Source organism: Ursus maritimus, unplaced genomic scaffold (genome assembly GCF_017311325.1).
Source record: "Ursus maritimus isolate PB19 unplaced genomic scaffold, ASM1731132v1 scaffold_9, whole genome shotgun sequence".
Taxonomy (NCBI): domain Eukaryota; kingdom Metazoa; phylum Chordata; class Mammalia; order Carnivora; family Ursidae; genus Ursus; species Ursus maritimus.
This window is the reverse complement of record NW_024427107.1, coordinates 43,037,013-43,047,681: the sequence shown is the minus strand read 5'-3', so window position 1 is coordinate 43,047,681 and position 10,669 is coordinate 43,037,013. Positions and strand designations below refer to the sequence as shown.

The window sequence follows — 10,669 nt, the reverse complement described above, 5'->3', positions numbered from 1 at the left end:
AAAAAAAAAAAAAAAAAAAAAAAAAGACTATCCTGCCTTGCAAAACTTCATGGAGAAGGCAATGTCCTGAGACTGGGTTTAAATTTATTTTCCCATTTTCTACGCATACAATGGGTGTCATTATAATTTATTCATCTATACAAATTAGGGGGAGAGGAGGGAAGATTTAAGGAGGAACAACATTTGAGTAACATCACATGCATGTAAAATCTTTTCTAAGTCCTTATCTCGTGCTTGGCAATTTCACCCAACTGACTTCATTTAATCCTCATGCCTATCTGGCAGAAATCAGAGTGATTACTTCTGCTTTTCAGAGAGGAGGAAACAGAAGCTCAGAGAGGCTCAGTAACTTGATCAAGGTCAAACAGCTAAAGTTAAGTAGGGAAGTAGGGATTCAAACCCAGGGTAAGCAGGCCAATTTACCAATTCCTTGATTAGGAGAAAACTCAATTAGCTGCAAGTGAAACCCTCTGATGACAATTCGTGAAAGGGCATCGCTGTCTTGCTGTCAGACGCAGGAACAGGGCAGGGCCAGGGCAAAGATCATTTCCCAAAACTTAAAAAAAAAAAACTCGGTAATTAGTGAATTGTTTGTTCAGCAAATTGCTTTCAGGAATTGACCTGGAGGTAAACCCAGGTTGTCAACCTTCAAAGTCTACAGTTCTTCACACTTGCTGTATAGAGCTAACTCACTTTTCCCTATGCATTCAAATTATATTAAAAATAGCAAATGTTTGCACAGCACTTACTATGTGCCAGGCACTGGGCCAAACGCTTTGAACGTATTAAGCCATTTAATTCTAACAGTAACTCAGAGACGGAGGTAATTTACCTAAGGTCATGCGGCTGATAAAGTGGTGAAACTCCAGAGTGCACTGGCTCATTACTGATAACTACTGCCCCCAACTTTCTAAATAAATTAAACTCTTCACTAATTAGGTTGGCCCCTTTTCATAGCTTTAACTATGAGATTCCTTCTGACAAAAGGAAGAACACTTAGAATATTTTGCCTCTTTCTCTGGTCTTAAACCTACTGTTTACTTTCAAGCTTCCTGGGTATTTATCAATTTTATATGACTTTCTAAGTGTGCTATGTCATTTATATGTGATTTATTATATTACTGCTTTCTGCTTCCTCCAAACTGAGAAAATACCAAGTCCCTCTTTATTTATTTCAAAATGTATACAACATGTTCTCTAGGCTCACTTCCAACCTGACATATTTGCATTTAAATCCAAACATTTGGAACATGATGTGGTGGTGATCATTATTTTCAAAAAACAGTATCATTCCATGTGGTTGGGTTTCCTGATGATTTCAAGAAGTGTTTGTGTTTTTGGGTCACCATCACTAACCAAAAGGCACTAAAGATAGGGGAACGGTAGGGAGTGAAAAATAAACAGAACTTGGGGACCCTGGCTGGCTCGGTCAGTAGAGCATAAGACTCTTGATCTCAGGGTGGTGAGTTCGAGCCCCATGTTGGGCATGGAGTTTACTTAAAAAAACAAAAAAAACAAAAAACAGGACCAGGCACTTCTAGGTGTCTAACGCTGAGCAGGTTACTCTTATCCTCTCTGTGCCTCTCAGTCTCCTCATCTTTAAAGTGAGGATAAGAAATAGACCTGGTTGTTGTATGGATTAAATCAGTCCATTTACATAAAGCACTTAGAACAGTGAATGGCACACAGTAAGTGCTCAGTAAGCTACTTATTTTTCTTATCATTATGCAACCAAACCAATTAATACAAAGTACACATTGTTCATTTTGTCATAGGGAGCCATTTCACACACAAGAAATTAACATTTATGCTTATTTATGACCAGTACAACAATACATACAAATATATAACTTAAAAATACATGCTAGTATCTGAAAGTATTTAAAACTTCCCTTTTACAAAATGCAATGGCATGGCCAAGTCACAAGCTGGTAGAAAAGATTTGCACAACAATTCTGATCTGTTATTTATATCTGACCATATAAACTCTTATAAACGCAATAAGAAGACAAACAACCCATCTGAAAATATGTGAAATACTCGAACAGTCACACCGGCAAAGAAGATATTCGGGTGACAATCATATGAAGAGATGTTCAACATTCTAAGTCATTAGAAAAATGCAAATTAAAGTCACAGTAAGATTCCATGACAAATCCACTAGAAAAACTAAAATTAAAAAGATGGATATAACCAAGTATCGGCGAAGATGTGAAGAAACTGAAACCCTAACACATTGCTGGTAAGAATGCAAAATGGTGCAACCGCTCTGCAAAACAAATTGCCAGTTTCTCATAAAATTCACCGTACGCTTGCCAACTGACACGGCACGGGTGACCAAATGTCGTGGTTTACCCAGAACTATCCACGTTTTAGCACTGACAGTCCTGCATCCTGGAAACTCCGCAGTCCTAGACTGAGATGTTTCACCTTGCTACCAGCAACCTCAATCCTTGGAATTGACACAAAAGGTATGGAAACGCATCCACACAAAGACTTACATTCAGATGCTCAGAGAAGCTTTATCTATAAAAGCTAAAAACAGGATACAACCCAAAGGTCCACACGTGGAAGAAGGGATAAACTACGGTGCATCCACACAATGGGATACGACTCGGCAGTTAAAGGTAGAATCTTAACATAATTACGCTGAGCGAAAGCAGCCAGACACAAAAGATTATATACAGAACGATTCCATTTATGTGACATTCGATAAACAGCAACGCTATACGACAGAGAGCAGATCCGTGGTTTCAGGGCCTGGGTGTGGGAAAAGATGATCGGCTACAGAGGGACACACGGGAAATTTGGGAGGCGACAGAAATGTTACATGGAGGTTACACGGCTGTATGCATTTGTCAGAACTCATCAAATTGTCCCCCAGAAATGATGAATTTTATTGGTATGTAAGTTACACTTCAAAAAAAAGCTGTTTAAAAGAAACTAAAGGAACGGAGGAAAGAATATGGTATGCATGCCAACTTAAAACCGGTATGACAATATTAATATAGGCAAGATAGACTTTTAAAAAAAATGCCACGGCAGTGAGACAAGAGAAAAAAGGTCCGTGCATGGAGCCCATATTATTAGTGTTGCTCAGCTGGGCCCTTATCGCTGCCAGCATTGGAAGAACGGGAGCCAGTTATAGCTGGGAAATGCATTGATGCTTGGGAAACCGTTCCTTTCATGTGTGGGCACAGAAGGATGTTGTGCTGGCAAACAGAGGTTAATTCACTCTGAACAGATTCCATAGCATTTAGGGGCACGGAAAGAATATTTTTTAAAAAATACAACAGCTTTGGCTTTAGTTTTTAACAATTCTTCTCCTCTCCATGGGACAATGAGTCTTTTCATTTAGCTCTAGCAAGGGGGTGGGGGAACAGGGAGAGGAGACTGCTCTGACCCTCTCAGCCTTGGGTTCTTCTAAGTATCCCCATTCCGAGTAAATTGTCAGGCGAGCAGAATCGCACCAGAGCCAACAGGATGTGCTGTGGGCCTTGAGAGGAGAGGCCTGGCCCTGTTCGAACACACTGCATGACCTAAGTTAGGTGACTTCTCTCTCTGGTTTGAATTACTCAGCTGTAAAATGAGAGGCGTGGCCTGAGAACAGCGTTTCTCAGCCTAAACCCGGCCACAGGCCAGCACAACCCTGCGAGCCTAAAGAAGGTTGGACACGACTTTCTAGAAGATGGTAAACTCTGCCTCTGGACAGGAAGAGAAAGGGGGTTGGCCATTACTATTTTTTAAGCGTCTACTCTGTGCCAGGCAGTGACCTGGGCATTTTGTATCTTATCATCTCGTTGGCTCCTACAATCCTTCTGTGAGGTGGAGGAGCTCCCAATTTTATGAATGGGACACTAAGATTCACAGAGGGGAAGACACTCTCCGAGGGCAGAGAACTAACTTAGTGGCAAAGCCAAACTTCGATCTCCACCATCTCCGGGGCCCGAGGAACTCAGATTCTTGTCATAGCCCGTGCCTCCCTCCACGCTGGTCCCTTGGCCTGGGAGCCCTACATCAACCAAAATTGCATTCATTCCGCAGGGCTCAGCTCATTGTGTTACCCACTCTCTAAAATGTTCTCCAATTTTCCCAATAAGGATTGATGGCTCTGTACACCCCAAACAATGGGTTTGTTGTCTGCTCTAGCCCTTGGTTTCTTTTCCTTGCTACCAGATCTGTCTCCCTGCCTCGTCTGTGAGCTGTTCCTTGGGACCATGCCTTGTCATTGCTGTAGCAACCATGTGCTGGGGGCGACTTTTACACATAATTTTTTGAAAAGAGACTAATGTTGAATAAACACACTTATTGACCAAAAAAGATCAATAAATGTTGGATCACACTGGCCCTAGTTCTGCAGCTGATAACCACCAAGTCCCAGCTCATGTCTTTCTCTACATAGACTATTTGCCTAAATACATGTGACCCCAATGGCTATTTCCTATGAGGGGAGGACGCCCTCCCTCAAATTCCTTGGCCAAGTTAAATATATAATTTTAGAAGGATATAGATGAAATATCTAATATCCAGTCATAGTAACTAATGTATCAACTTAGACACAAATGCATATTCAAAACAATTTAGATTACAAAATAATATATCACTTTAGAAATAAGGCTTTTCTCATTACAAATGTTCCATAGAACAATGTTTTCTCATTTCATAAAGCAATGTTTTCCAATGCTTGCCTTTCATACATCACTATTTTGTCAACAGTAAGGATACATTTTGAATCTTCTAACCTCTCCACTTGTGTCTGTGTTGTCGGAGACACAGCACTTTCCAGAACCATATAGGATGCTATCACTGGAGGTTTTATCTCAGGCCAGCAGCTGCCCCTTCTGTAACATGAGGACAGTATGTCTCTGCAACTTACTCACTCATCGTGTTGTTCTTTAAAGGATTGTATCCAGCATCATCCAATCCTTGCAGTTGGGAAATTGTGCCCTCAAGAATAATTACAAATCTGAGTTCGTTTTTTTTATTGTTTTGGTATGTATCTATATGTATCCAAAGCTCGCACATTGATTGAAAACATTTTGAACTAGTGTGTCGTCCCCCAAACAGCACTTTGTTCAAAATATTTGCTAGACTCCCTGTAGTTTGAGAGACTTCGCAAGGACTAAATATAGGGCGATTTCCTCTTTTCTAAGGAATAATTTTTTGGGGGAAAAAATCTTCCACTCATATTTTGGTATATATGGTCATCCCTTCCATATCTTTTTTTCCCTTCCATGCACTCAAGCACCAAGTCCTGCCTTTTTTTTTCTCAGTGATGTCACTCATGTCTTCTTCCCTTTCCATCCACACCCAGGTCACAGTCCTAGACCTTATTCCCATCAGAGAGACCACTGGCAGTTATCCCCCAATATCTTCCTTCCTCTCCTTCCTTGGTAATTCCCCCATTTTTTAACTGGACGTGTGATGGGCTAGAATAAAGACCATGGCTCCCAATCCTCCCTTGTTGCGGGTGTGACTACATGCTGGCCCGTGGATGGCAGTGGTCATGGTATGTACAATTTCTGAAAAGTGTCCTAAAGGAGGGAAGGAGGAATTGACCTTGCTTTTTGCCTTCCCACTGGCTTGAATGAGAACATCCTGGCTGGATACCCAGCAGTCGTTTTGAACCATGACCCACGATAGAAATGGAAGCCACACTGTATGGTAAAGCAAGGCACAGGAGTGCAGGTCCCTGACCCCACCTCCAGGCTTCTAGAACGCAAGACAGAAATAAACTCTTTAAGCTACTGTTATTTCCATTTTTTCTGTAAGCTGGAATTGAACATTAGTCCTAATTAATAGACAGTTTCCGAGTCTCTCCTATTGAATCCATCCAGCACCAGTGCTGAATTCAATCTTCCCAACACACTATCATGCTTATCATGTTCCTGCCGGTGACTTCCAACTTCCACATGCCAACGGGATAAAATCTAGATTCCCTAGTTTAGCACTCAAAGCCCTGTCATCTGGCCCTACGTTATAATGCTGACCTCAACAACTCCCCCCACTACCCCACCAACACACACACACACACACACACACACACACACACACTCACACACTCTCTCTCTCTCTCTCTCTCTCATTAACCCTTCAGTCCCATAATCTCATACCATGTCTCTTACTTTCTGCTGGTTGGATTGAATTTGTACCAACTGACACGTGGGTAGGTGGTCACTCCCTTTCAAAATGAGCTGTGATTGGAAACAACCCAAACGATCCTTAACGGTAGAAGAGATACACACTGCGGTAAAGTCACACGTGAGATATTATATAGCAAGAGGAGAGAATGCATTAACATCATACATTTACAAACATAATATTGAACAAAATAAAATTCAAAATGGACAAAACTAATCTTCTATCACAGGAATCAGGACAGTGGTTACACTCAGGTGTCTGGGCGCAGAAGGAGGCATGAGGGGGGTTCGGGGTGCCACCGAAAATGTTCTACTGATTCATCAGAATGCTGGCTACACATTCACGAAAAATAATCCTGCTGTATCCCTGCTTTGTGCCTTCCGAGTCCCATAATAGGGCCCTCAACACTCCGCCCAGCCACCAACCCAACACACACACAAATACACACATACACAAACACACACACGGGGCTGAGACGGGAAGCCGGGTCCTTCAGGTGCCAAGATCGGTGTGTGCTCCGGGTTGTGCCCCCCCGCCACCTCTCTCCACTGACATCGTCACTACCACCAATTTCTGACAACGGCTCAAGCCTCTGGAATCCAGCCCAGCCCTGCCTTCCTCTCTGAGTCCCCTTCAGAGTCCTGCCAGGTAAGGCAGCGATGGCCGTCTCCCAAGCCACATGGCAGGGTTCAAAGATGACCTCACAGTCTGGAGCTCCAAGTGGCAACTGGTCCCTTGGAAGGGCCTCTCTGGCACTGTTTACTAGCAACAGTGACGACATGCTCCCCTCTCCCTGGCGCTTCAGGCTCCCTCTTACCATAACCCTCCTGAGCTATTCTCCCATGCGTGTGAGACGGGGCAGCCCTCCTGAGCTTCCCTAAGGACCAGGAGTCCCAGGAAAGGGTTCTCTTGAACACGGTACTGCAGACCAGAGGGCAGGGGGTCCCGGGGAAAGTGCTAGAGACTCTCTGACCCACTTGACTGTCTTAAACTCCACCACTCACCCCTGAGTCTTAGCATGTCCTCTGTCACGGCCTGCCCGGCTTCACGCCCAACACCTGGTGCCCGCCAGCGCTGACACCCGTCACACCCTGTGGCCCGCTTGTCCTGAGACCTGAGCCTGTCTCTACCCCTTTCTCCAGCCACACCCCTGCCTTACTCCTTGCCTTCTTTTAGGCACCAGTCAGAGCTGTTTCGAGGAAAATTGTGGGATTTCCTTGGAGAACCTCCAAAGACCCTCTTATTTGTTTTCTATCTTTCAAGGAGCAATCATCTATTTCCTTTTCTTTAGATCTTGGGCCTCATTACAACTACCTCTTGCTGAACAGAGATACCTGGCATTTGCTGGTAAGAATTTAGGGCACGACAATCATCGGAGGGTATCTCCGAGGTGAACTCTGCTATGGCGTCTCCAGTGAGTGAACTCAGGCCACAGTGGCTCCAGTGTGCCTGCGTCTGGATGCTAGGAGCAAGGAACCCTGGAGCCCTGGTTTACAAAAAAGAGTCCTGGCCACTGGGAGGCCTGAGGCTGATTGCTACTGGCAGGAATGAAAGTATGGACTGGTAGTGAAGAGCCACAGATCTCCCCATTCTCAAGGGGATTCTAAGGGACCAAGCTTCAAGGGCTAAGAGGAAACTTTCCAGTCCATAAACCCATTTTGGTATCTTGACATGGTTTTATGAAGCTGTCCCTCAGAAAGCAGGCGGGGAGAGCTATGCAGGAGTGGCCTCCTGAACGGAAAACCCCAGTTAACTACATGTGGATTGGCTGCCACCTTCACGGCTCTGTGGAGAGGCTACCTTCCTGAGTTGGGGAGAAGGTGACTGCTCACAGGAACTCCTCGCTTTCTTTGGAAAGACAGGTAATGGAACTCACCACTTAGCTTTAGGATGTGCCTTGAACTGTTCTAAGGACTTTAATCCTCACAGCCCTGTAGGTATTATCATCCCCATCAGACGGATGAGGAAACTGAGGCATAGAGTAGTTGGGTAACTCCAAGGTTACCAACCTGGGAGCTTCACAGCCAAGGTTTGGACCTAGGCAGGCTAATTCCGGACTCCATGCCTCTACCACCAGCCCCTACAGCCTCCCCTGCCCTGGAAGGCCCATTCAATGCACCGGAGGCACATGCATTCTGCTCACTGATGTATGACAATTGGGAGCTTGGTCTTTGGCTTAGTTTCAGGGTGGGGGCCTGTTCCCCAGGAGCTACCTTCCTGTGTGCGTCCACTCCTGGAGACCTTAACGACAGAGGGGCCCCCATTTTTCTGTCTCCTCCCCAAACTGTCCTGGGGGGGGGGGTTCCAGCAACTACCACAAAATGCCCTCCCCTTTCTCTCCCTTCTCCACAATGGAGAGACACCAGAGGGAGGACCAAGCACAAAATCCAGATGACACGGCATTAAAACACCGGCCGACCGAGGGGAGGACTCCGACTCGATCTGGCCTGCCAGTAGGACGGGAATCACGCGGGATGCAGGCTCAACAAGTCTCCCTCAGCCGGGGCCGCGGCAGCCCGGGTCCGGAGTCCCCGCGGCGGGGCACAGCGCCCCCACGGGGCATTGCGGACGGGCGGCCGCGCCGTGCGCCTCGGGCAGGGAGCGCGCCCCGTTCGCCGGCCGGGGTGGCCCGACTCCTCCCCGCCCGGGGGTCCGGGCAGCGCCGTCCTCCGCTCGCGCCAGCCCAGCGGGGTCGGGAGCGACGGGCCCCCGGGCCGGAGGGGGCGCCTGGCCGGAGGGGCCGCGCGGAGCCGCAGGGGCCGGGGCGAGGCGGGCGCGCAGGCCTGGGGGCAGTTCCCGCGTGCGCCCGTCCGCCCGAGCTCTGCGGGTCTGTCTGTCGGTCCGTCAGGCGGTCGGTCGGTCTGTCCGCGCCTCGGGACAGCGGGGCCGCGCAGAGAGCCCCGGCGAAAGCGCGCCCCGCGCTCACCTGCAGCCGCTGCCGCGGGCGCCTGGGCAGCGAGACGGGCGCAGCTACCCGGGTCTCCGTCGTCGGCCTCCTCGCGGCTCGGGGAGGCGCGGTTCTGCTCGGGAGTCGCTCGTGGGAGCCGCGGAAGAAACCCGAGCCGCGGCCGCTGTCTCCTCCTTCGCCGCTTCCTCCAAGTCCCATCCCAGAGCGCTCCCCTCGCTCGCTGGCTGCCTGCGAGGCTCGGGGCCAGCGCGGGAGGGCGGCGGGGAGGCGGCGCCGCGGCGAGGGTGGGGAGCGGGCCGGGCGGAAGGAGGGGTGTCGTCTTTGGGGATGGGGCCCGCGCGGAGCGGGAGCGGCCCCACCCTGCGGGCAGCCCCGGAGCTGGGCACCCTGGTCGTGCGCCCCGCCTGCTGCCACCCTGCTCCGCTCGGTCCCTCCGCCTGCCCGGGTGGGATTCGGACTCCAGGGGTCCGGACCGCAGACTCCAAACAACAGAGGCTTTGGGGGATGTGGCCGGGGGTGGGGCGGGGGAGAGCATCTCCTGAGGGAAGGGAGGCAAGGCAGGGGTACTCTATCCTGAACTTGGGGTCATGATCTGCAGGAGGCATCCATTGATGATGAGGATGAAGAAGAAGTGGTGAGAATTGGGATAATTGTGACAAGTGCCAGGACCTGTCTTGGCTGTGCCCAGAACACCCCACCAGTGCCAGTTTATATTAACAGAGCGTCCACTGGCCGGGGACCAGACCAGGCCCTGGGGTGGGGAGGGGAGTAAGGATGCCAGGACAGACAGGAAACAAAGCTCCTACTCTGAAGGAGCAGAGAAAGTCTAGTTCAGACAAGACTTTTGAAATTATGGGCGAAAATATTTGCAACTTTGTGAGGTGGGAGAACACGACTTTAGAGGCCCCGGCAGAACTTTGGAGGGATGCAGATGACAGGATTGGGCAGTGGCAGGGAGAGGGCCTCTTGCCACTCCACCATGCCACTCCTGACCAGCACGGGTGAGTGGGCAATGTACACCAGGCCAGCACATCTCCTAATAATGGCTCCAAAATTCTATCCCCAAACCACTAACCCAACACACCCAGGTCAGGTTTTAACAAGCTACAGGGGAGAGGCAGCAGAACTAATGAGTTTCAAAACCTTTGGAGGTGCCAGAGTCTGATCATTTAAGGGCTCTTGGCTGCCTTTACTGCTAACCATCACTCTTATTTTATGATCAAGTCGGTTTCTGGAATATAAATGAACACCACGTATAAAAATCAATTCCTCAGGAAAGCTCCAGGAGTGGGAAGTAAAAATTCCAGTCATAAAGCAAGGGGTTAATATACATACTCAAGCCATCAGGCAACTCCTTAGTGCCGTAATGTAGAGAAAGAATCTTGGCTTGGTGTTCCCTTGTTCCCCTAACCTGCACCTTAGGCCCACTAGGCACTCTTGGCTGCCTGCACAGATCAGAAATAGTTTCTTTGTATGTCTGTGGGAGGAGGTAGGGAGAGGTCAGAAAGCAGAGGAAAGTCTTCAGGAAATGTTTGGGTCTCTGAAGTCTTGGATCCCACAGAAGAAAATTCTTCCTGAGTCTGGGCCAGTGAAAATCCCTTAGGAGCTGGGGAGGTTGAG

The 10,669-nt window shown here is 48.2% G+C and overlaps 1 protein-coding gene across 4 annotated transcripts in view; it reads right to left on the bottom strand.

Annotated features, from left to right (window-relative positions):
* The window catches only part of MATN2 (matrilin 2), a 126,675-nt gene extending 117,509 nt beyond the window's left edge, over window positions 1-9,166 (bottom strand). For 2 of the 4 annotated variants that reach the window (XM_040625906.1, XM_040625909.1), the window contains exon 1: window positions 9,068-9,163. The gene's annotated coding sequence lies outside the window, so the exon portion shown is untranslated. Of the gene's footprint in view, window positions 1-9,067 lie in introns of all 4 variants that reach the window. The other 2 variants (XM_040625908.1, XM_040625907.1) reach the window with 2 other exon arrangements.
* Window positions 9,167-10,669: the final 1,503 nt, after the last annotated feature.